The following is an 8,630-nucleotide window of genomic DNA, read 5'->3' as shown; positions in this document are numbered from 1 at the left end:
AAAAAGAAAATGAGAGTAATGGACCAGTGAATTAGGATAGGCTCAAAAGAAACAGGAGAAAATGACTTTAGTTATCTACTGTTTGACAATCCCAAAGACATTAGTTTCTGGGACAAGAACTAGTTGACAAAAATTTTGGGGAAAACTAGAAGATAGTATGGTAAAAACTATGCCTAGGCCCACATCTCACACCCTATACCAAAATAAAGTCAAAGTGGGTACTGTTATTTAGACATAAAAGGTGATACCATAGACCAATTAATAGATCAAGAAATAGTCTGTTAGATAGAGTTTCTGGGATAATAACTAACAATTTGACAAAAATGGTTGAGAAAACTGGAAAATTATATGGCAAAAACTAGGCATAGACTCACATCTCACACCCTTTACCAAAATGGGTACAGGATTTAGACATAAAGGGTAATGCCACAGACCAGGGCTGTCCAACCTTACTTTTAAAAGTTTTTATTGAAACAATAGACCATATATTTTGATTTGTCATTTTAGTGAGAGCTATGGGGAAGTTTGACTTCATTTACTAAAGCATTTAGTAGGCTGTGCACATACATTTGCACTTCAAATTAGACTGCATTTTGGATGGCCCTGACATAAAACAATTAACAGATGAAGAAATATTCTGTCAGATCTATGGAAAAGGGAGAAATTTCTGACCAAATAAGAAATAGAGTATATTATAAATTGTAAAATGTATGATTTTGACTATATTAAATTTTAAAAGTTTTACACTAATAATACCAATGATGCCAAGATTAGGAGGAAAACGGAAAGCTGGGAAATAATTTTCATAGCTAAAAATTGTGATAAAGATCTCATTTCTAAAATATACAGAGAATCGATCAAATTTACAATGTTACAAGTCTTTCCCCAAATGATAGTCAAAGGATATGAACTAAAGCTATATAGAATCATATGAAAAAATATTCCAAATCATTACTGATTAGAGAAATGCAAATAAAAACAACCATGAAACCTCACACCTATCAGACTGACTGAGATGACAAAAACAGAAAACGATCAATGTTGGAGAGACTCTAGAAGGATTGGGACATAAATACACTTTTGATAGAGTTGTGAACTAATCCTACCATTCTGGAGAGCAATATGGAACTATGCCCAAAGAGCAATAAAACTGACCATACCCTTTGACCCAGCAATATTAATACTAATCCTACATCCAGAAGAAATCATAAAAAATGTACCATGCTATAAAAAGATGAATATGAAGACTGTTTAGAAAATAGGAAGAAATGTGAATTAAAGAAAAGAGAATTAAAGGTAACTAAGAAAATATTATATAAAATTAGTATCATAATGTAACTGGAAAGGAAAAAATCTAAAGTAAATATATGTAATTATAATGACTAAACTTCATGAGGACTGCAGGTTGAATGGAAAAACTTGAAAATTGCCTTCATATGATGGAAAAAGAAGAGATATGAGAATGCATGTCTCTCCCTTTTATGCAGAATATAAGGACTAAGGCTGCAGAAAAATGCTGAAAAATGTGTTACTGTTGAATTTGGTTGAAGTATTGGTTAATTTTACTTAATTATTTTTTCTTCCTTGTTTTTTATTCATATTAAAAGAGATAATTCAGTATAGAAAGGAAGATATATTGTGAAATGAAGATGGTGTAAAAATAAAAGGTATCCATAAAAGAATAAAATTCTACCAATGATAATTCATATATATATCCTCCTTTCTATAATCACACCATTTTGCTATTCCAAACCTCTATCTCATCTTTATTTTTATTATTACAACATCCCAAAATGGATTCTGAGAAAATGGCAGAGAGAATCAGAAAACTTTCAGCTCTCCAAATTTCTTCTACAAAAAAGGCAGACATTGCCTCAGAGGGAATGTTGAGTAGCAGAAATAAACAAAAATCAATGTCAAGCAATTGTTCTCCTAAGACAAAGAAAGAATACCCCAGGTTTGGAATGAGTGAAGTGCAAATACCTCCAGACCAACTCTGTGGAATTAACAAACAACAAGCCCAGAGAGCAGCTATGGTTGGCTGGTAGTCTCTGCCTTAGAAACTCATTTCTGACTTTATCAGGTCTGACAGCTAAGTAGAAGATCTTCCACTGTTGACGGATGCCAACATGATGTTAACTAGATGAGATCTGAACTGGGCTGCCTGCTGTTGCGGGGGCAAGAAGTGAGTGCATTAGTATAAGGGAAGGGATCTTGCTAACTGTGGGCACTTGCAGGAGAGCAGATTGTCAGGTTTCAGTTCTAGAGAAGAGAGGACAGCTGTAGGTTGCAGCCACTGTAGGAACAAGGAGAGTAAGATCATTTGTGGGACAGTGTGACCAGGGGTTCTAGCTATGACTTAGGAGTGGAGAGGAGTGCTTATGGTGGAGCTCTAGAACAGATCTCAGAAAATACCAGTAAGAAGGACCTGAAGCTTGAGGTATTATTCCCTATGCCTCAGAAATAGAACTTGATCATACTAATGGGAGCTAAAAGCAAAATAAAAAAAAAAACAAATATAAGTAAGCAAGCAAGCAAAGAAGAAAGAAAGGAACTATAGACAGTTACTATGGGATTAGAGATCTTTGTTCACATTCAGAAGAAGATAATGGAGTCTAAACAGCTATTCCTTTTTAATAGGAAATGCCAAATGGTCCCAAGCACAAAAAGATTTCTTAGAAGAATTTGAAAGTACTTTAAACATTAAATAAGAGATCAATGAAAAATCCAAGAAAATTTTGAAAAGAAAGTCAACTCACTTGAAATAGTGAAGCAAAAACTTAAGGAAGAAAATAGTTCCTTGAAAACTAGAATTAGGCAGAGGTAAACAATAAAACAAAATTAAAAGGATGAAAAATTGAGAGAATATGAAAAAATCAGAAAACAACTGATTTAGATAACAGATCAAGAGGAAATAAGTATAGTCAGACTGTCTGAAAATTATGATTAAATAAAGAATAATATAATATTACAAGAAATTATCAAGGAAAATTTTCCTGAAATTATAGAAGAAGAAAGCAAGACAGAAAAAAATCCACTGATCATCACCTAAAAGAGATCCTTGGAAGAAAACATCCAGGAATTTCATAGCTAAATTCCAAAGCTCCTAGGTTAAAGAGAAAATATTGGAATCAAATGAAAAAAATTTAAATATCATGGAACGACAATAAGGATTACACAAGACCAAATAGTTACTAAAGGACTAGGAATAGGTTGGAATCTTGTATTTTATGGAGAAAAGAGCTGGGGATATGAGCAAGGTTAGTTTACTCAGCAAAATTAAGAATAATACTAAATGGGGAAAATGGATATTTAATGAATTAAAAGACTTTCAGGTAGTTGAGACAAAAACAGAATAACTTAAGGGAACATTTGTGCAGTAGGGTCCATGACTGTGGAGGAACAAACAGTATTAGAGTCAGGATTTAACCCTATATGAATCTGTTCTATAAGAGGTAATATAAGCACACACTTATTGTATGTGCTCTATCCAGTTTGTGAGGGATTGGGCAATCTGAGGTGAGACACAGCTCTTCCTTCTCTGCCTCCCCTCACTACAGGGTCCCTGCATCCAGGAGAAATATAAAGTAAATCTTAAGGACCTATATAAGGGACTCAGTAAGGTCAAATTCTTAAATTTTATATATGAAGTTACTTTCAGTTCTTTCATGACTCATTTTTATTTAAGTAGTTTGAAAGAAAGATTTGGACTGAATTGATATGATGGGATAATACTGAAATAAAATAAAACTGTGTTGAGAGAAATAAAAAGGGGCAATTATCTCATATAAATAAGGCAAAAAAGGAAAAAAATTGATTCAGGAATAAAGGACAAGTAGTGCTGAAATATTACTCTCATTAGGAATTTGTTAAAGAGGGAACAATGTATATATCAAGAAGTGTATAAAAGTACTCTAAATTCAGAAAGAAACTAAAGGAGGTAAATGATAAGGAAGGGATTCTTAAAAGAAGTGGGTAGACTGAGGAATAGGAGGGCAAGGTAGCAGCTAGAAGTAAGAATAAAAGAAAATAAAATAAAAATTATCTCTTAAAAAAACAACAACAACAAAATCATAACTGGATGACACTGTCTCCATTCTCCCCTCTCCAATGAAACCATCATATTGATGCTCTTAGTCATTTTCTCAGCATTGCATTGTTTACTACTTTTCTAATCAAAAACCTTGAGTTCTGCCATATCCATGTATTCTGCAAACTCCTGATATGAGCACTTATGTTCTTCCATAATTTGCTTCCAACAGAGAGATCTAATAAATAAAACATCATACATTTGGGAGAGCTATAGGTGGCATATGAGGGAGAGGGCTAGACTTAGAATTTGAAAGACTTGAGCTCAAATTTTGGTCTTGGGTAAATTACTTAACTTCTTTCCACCTTACTTTTCTAACCTGTAAAGTGAGAATAATACCACCTACTTTCCAAGATTATTGAGAAATAAAATGAGAAAATATTTTAAGTACTCTCTAAATCTCAAAGCATGCTATGAATGCTATGTTATTAGCTATTATATTTGGATTCAAAAACATCTACTTTACAAGTAAAAGAATAGATAGTTATGGTTGGATAGCAATTCCTCTGAAAAGATCTGCGTTTTTAAATTGAGTACAATCTCAGTATGAATTAAGAGTGGGATGTAGCAGCCAAAATAATAATGAGGAGAGGAAGAGGAAAAGGATGAAGAAAATGGATAGGAGGAGGGAGAAGGAAAAGGTTTCATCAAGAAAAGAAAACTTCCAGGAATAAACTGATAATACCACTTGACTCTCTTCTGGTCAGAGTATTGTATTTAGTTCTCTGTTCAACAGTTTAGGAAAGATAGTAATAAGGAAATCATCCTGAAGAAATCAATCAAAACAGTGAAGGGTTTTAAGCCTAAACCATGTAAGGATATGTTGGAAAAATAGGGGATATTTAATCTGGAGAAAAGTTAAGGTACTATGCCAGCCATCTTTGAATACTTGAAAAACTTAAGTGATTTTTAAAAAAATTTGACTTGTTCTTCATCCCAGAGGAAAGAACAAGGGGCCTTAGTTGGAAGTTAGGAAGTAATGACCTTAGACCCAAACCCATGAGAAAGTTCCTAATGATTGAGATATTCAAAAACAGTCTGAGTTCCCTTGAAAATAGTAGATTCCTGCTTATTTGGAAATCTTCAAAAAGAGACTCAATAATCAGTCCTATTGTAGGGGAAATTTTTTTTAGACACATGTTGGATTAGATGGCCAATGAGATTTCTTCCAACTGTCACTGTGATTATGAAGCATTCTCTGACTGCTCTGTTCTAAACACTCATCACAATATAAAGCAAACATTATCAAATTTGGTGGTGATGCAAAGTAGAGTTGGGGAGGGGACAAGTGAAGACAAAGCCATATTCTATAATTCCTTACCCACTTCAGCTTTTCTGTCACCCTGATTTATGTGTTTGCTGTGACTATTCTCCCCAGGTCTACCATCAACATGTCTCTTATCCTAGAGGCCAAGAAAGAGCAAGTTGTTAAAAGAAACAGAGAAGGTGAAAAATAGAGAGCTAACATTATGATCTCTCCATAGGCTGGACTGCCTCCTGGGAATCTCCAGTTCCTTGACTGACTAAAGAGGTGTGTTGATCAAAGCAGGATGAAAACCATGAAGCATGTGTCCATGCTCTATGGGCACATGTGGACTCTGTGATGGATAACACAATCAGGGCTAAAGGAGGCCCAATAGGCCCTCCCCAACACAATTTACTACCAAATCCCTATTCTTGATAGAATTTCTTAATGTTACAGGTTTCATTTATCTACTGCAAAGCTCTGTTGGTGCTCTTGTTTGTTTGTTGTAAGAGTTTATAAATAAGTCCATTTCCTGATTTATAATATTCTACCAACTACTATATTTCAGATTTGGGGATTATTGCCACATCAGACTCCAAAATAATAGCTTCTAAATCAAGGTTTACCAGGCCTCTTAAGATGTATCTGATTGAAATTATAAATCAGAAAAATAAATAAATTGTGCCAAAGAGAGTATATAGCCACAGCTAAACATTTTTTTAACTCTTCCTTTCCCTACAGAACCTTTTCCTATATCTACTCACCAACAGTGACTCTGGAAAGTATAGCCTGCACAGCTCTGGTGACATGAACTTTCAAGAGTCAGGTCGGGTAGAAAAACATATCCAAACATGCAAGGTTGGAAAGTGAAAATCTACCAACTTTATTTTTGGAAACTCGGACCTTTTTATAGCAAAAACTTATCTCAGGAATGACTGGTTAAAGAAGACCCAGTTTCACAATTTCCTGGGTAAATTTACAATATTTGTTCTTAGAAATCTGCATACTTCTGTATCAGAAAAACCTTTTACAACCACCTCCAGAGCCACAGATTATTCTAGGTCAGGGTTCACTGGTGAGCCAACGGATCCATACAATGAGCAATAATCTATACATACCTTTGATGGAAAAAGTCATCAAGGATATGTGACTATCACTCCAAGGGGCTGGCCCTCTACAGGAAAGACTACTCCTTTATCAAATATATATATTATTGTCTCTCAGGTAGAAAACTTGTGCCAAAACTATGACTATTTCATATCATCCTAGTACATACATCCTAGCCAATAACTGAGCTTTCCTCAATGGAAAACTTTGGAAATTTCTACCCTGAACAGCTGAATTTGTTTTTCCCAAATCAGGATCCTTTAAAAGACTGCAAATGCTATTTCTTCTAAAACACAAAAATGGGAAACTACCATCAAGCATCACTAAAAAAAAATTAACTAATTGTGATAGAATACTCTTGTGCTATAAGAAATGCTAAAGGGTATAGTTTCAGAGAAACTTGAGCAAACATGCATGAATTGATACATAGTGAAATGACCAGAATCAGAACAATTCATACAAAAACAATAATTTCACAAAGACAAAACACATTTGAAAGATTCAGGATTAAAGGTGATGAACTCAGAGGGTAGATTAAAACTTTTTTTGACACAATGTAGTAATTGGTTCTGTTGATTATGCAATAAGAGTTTATAACAAAGATTTTATTTTTCTTGTTTTAATATGGATGGGAAGGAGATGGGAGGGAGACAAAGCAGACCTGAAAATAAAATGAAACCAATTTTTTAAAAGAATTAATTACAGCCTAAATTATATGATGTGATGCTGTACTATGTTCAATGCTGAGAATTATACCTTGACAGCTCTACCTACCTCTTAGAATATTAAAACATTTATCAATGAGCATACATTAGTAATAATAGCTAGCATTTATATAACATCTAAAATTTTCAAAGCACTTTACAAATATCGCCTCACTAAATCCTTATAAAAACCCTGGGGTACAGGTTCCTATTATAAGTCAGGTGCTGAAGTAGGTGATGGAGATAACTAGTATAAAAATGAAATGATGCCTCCTCTCAAGGAGTTTACATTCGAATGGAGGAAGACAAGCATATATAAGTAAATAGAGAATAAACAGAAAATAGTTCAATCCTAGATAGAAAGAGTGAAGGTTCCAGCAAGAACAGTTGGGGAGAGTAGGAAAGACTTCATATATAAGGTATTATTTGAGCTGATCTTGAATAGAGGGATGAGGTGGACATAAATTAAGGGCATGGGGGACAAGCAGTCTAGTTGCACAAGATGGGGAATGGAATGCAATGTGTGAGGAAGAAATTGGATTATAAAGGGTGAAGAGAGTAATGTAGAACAATTTGGGGAAGATAGATTGGGAACAGGAGTCTCTAAAGTTTATCCCATATAACTACAATCCAACTTTATACTAGCTAATAGAGCAGGATCCCTCAAAATTAGAATCTTTAAGCCCGCAGAGGTGGGATGAGTGGCCTCTGAGGCTCTCTCCTGTCTCCTGCCAAGCCAAGCTAACCTGGGACAGCAGAAAGGGCTAGGTGGCCCCTCCGCCTGCCCGCATCGGACAGGAGGAATGTGACCAGGCCGAGAAAACAGATATGAACTAAAGCATGGGGTCTGGGGAAAGAGGCACGAAGCAGGCTGGAGTGAGGTGATTGAAGACCAGGCTGCAGAGATGGTTGACTCCACCAGGGTGTTAAGGCTTTTTAAAACCTTGCACAGGACTAGACAGCAAGTTTTTAAAAAATGACGACAAAGCACTGGAAGCTGCAAGAAAAAAGATAAATGAAGAATTCAGAAAGAACAAAAATGAGACTTCCCCGGAGAAAATAGAAAATTTGATCAAGATAGGTTCTGATGTTCAATTAATACTCAGAAAATCTGTTATACAAGGCATTCACACAGATCACAACACTTTGAAATTAGTTCCCAGGAAAGATCTTCTTATAGAAAATACTCCTTACAGTGATCCAGCCTAGAAGTCATGAATCTTCTTTGACAATTTATTGCATGTTAATTTTTAAGTCACTGGAAAAAATGACACTTTATACTAAACCATAGCTAAAAAACAATAATTTGAATGTGCATCTTAAATAGATTTTACACTGGAAGGACTTCATTGGGAAAAACTAATTGTACAACAGAATTACAATGCTTGACTACAGTTTACATGGGAAGGATATTTGGAAAACAGGTTGAATGTCTTTGAAAAATATTTGCTAAGATGGTTCATTTTCATAAGAAATCAGTTCA

At 34.6% G+C, this 8,630-nt stretch overlaps 1 pseudogene; it reads left to right on the top strand.

Annotated features, from left to right (window-relative positions):
- Positions 1-8,052: 8,052 nt before the first annotated feature.
- On the top strand, positions 8,053-8,356 carry LOC141495037 (complex III assembly factor LYRM7-like; annotated as a pseudogene).
- The last annotated feature ends 274 nt before the right edge of the window (positions 8,357-8,630 follow it).

This window comes from Macrotis lagotis, chromosome 8 (assembly GCF_037893015.1).
Source record: "Macrotis lagotis isolate mMagLag1 chromosome 8, bilby.v1.9.chrom.fasta, whole genome shotgun sequence".
NCBI classification, from domain to species: domain Eukaryota; kingdom Metazoa; phylum Chordata; class Mammalia; order Peramelemorphia; family Peramelidae; genus Macrotis; species Macrotis lagotis.
This window is presented reverse-complemented; position numbering and strand designations above follow the sequence as displayed.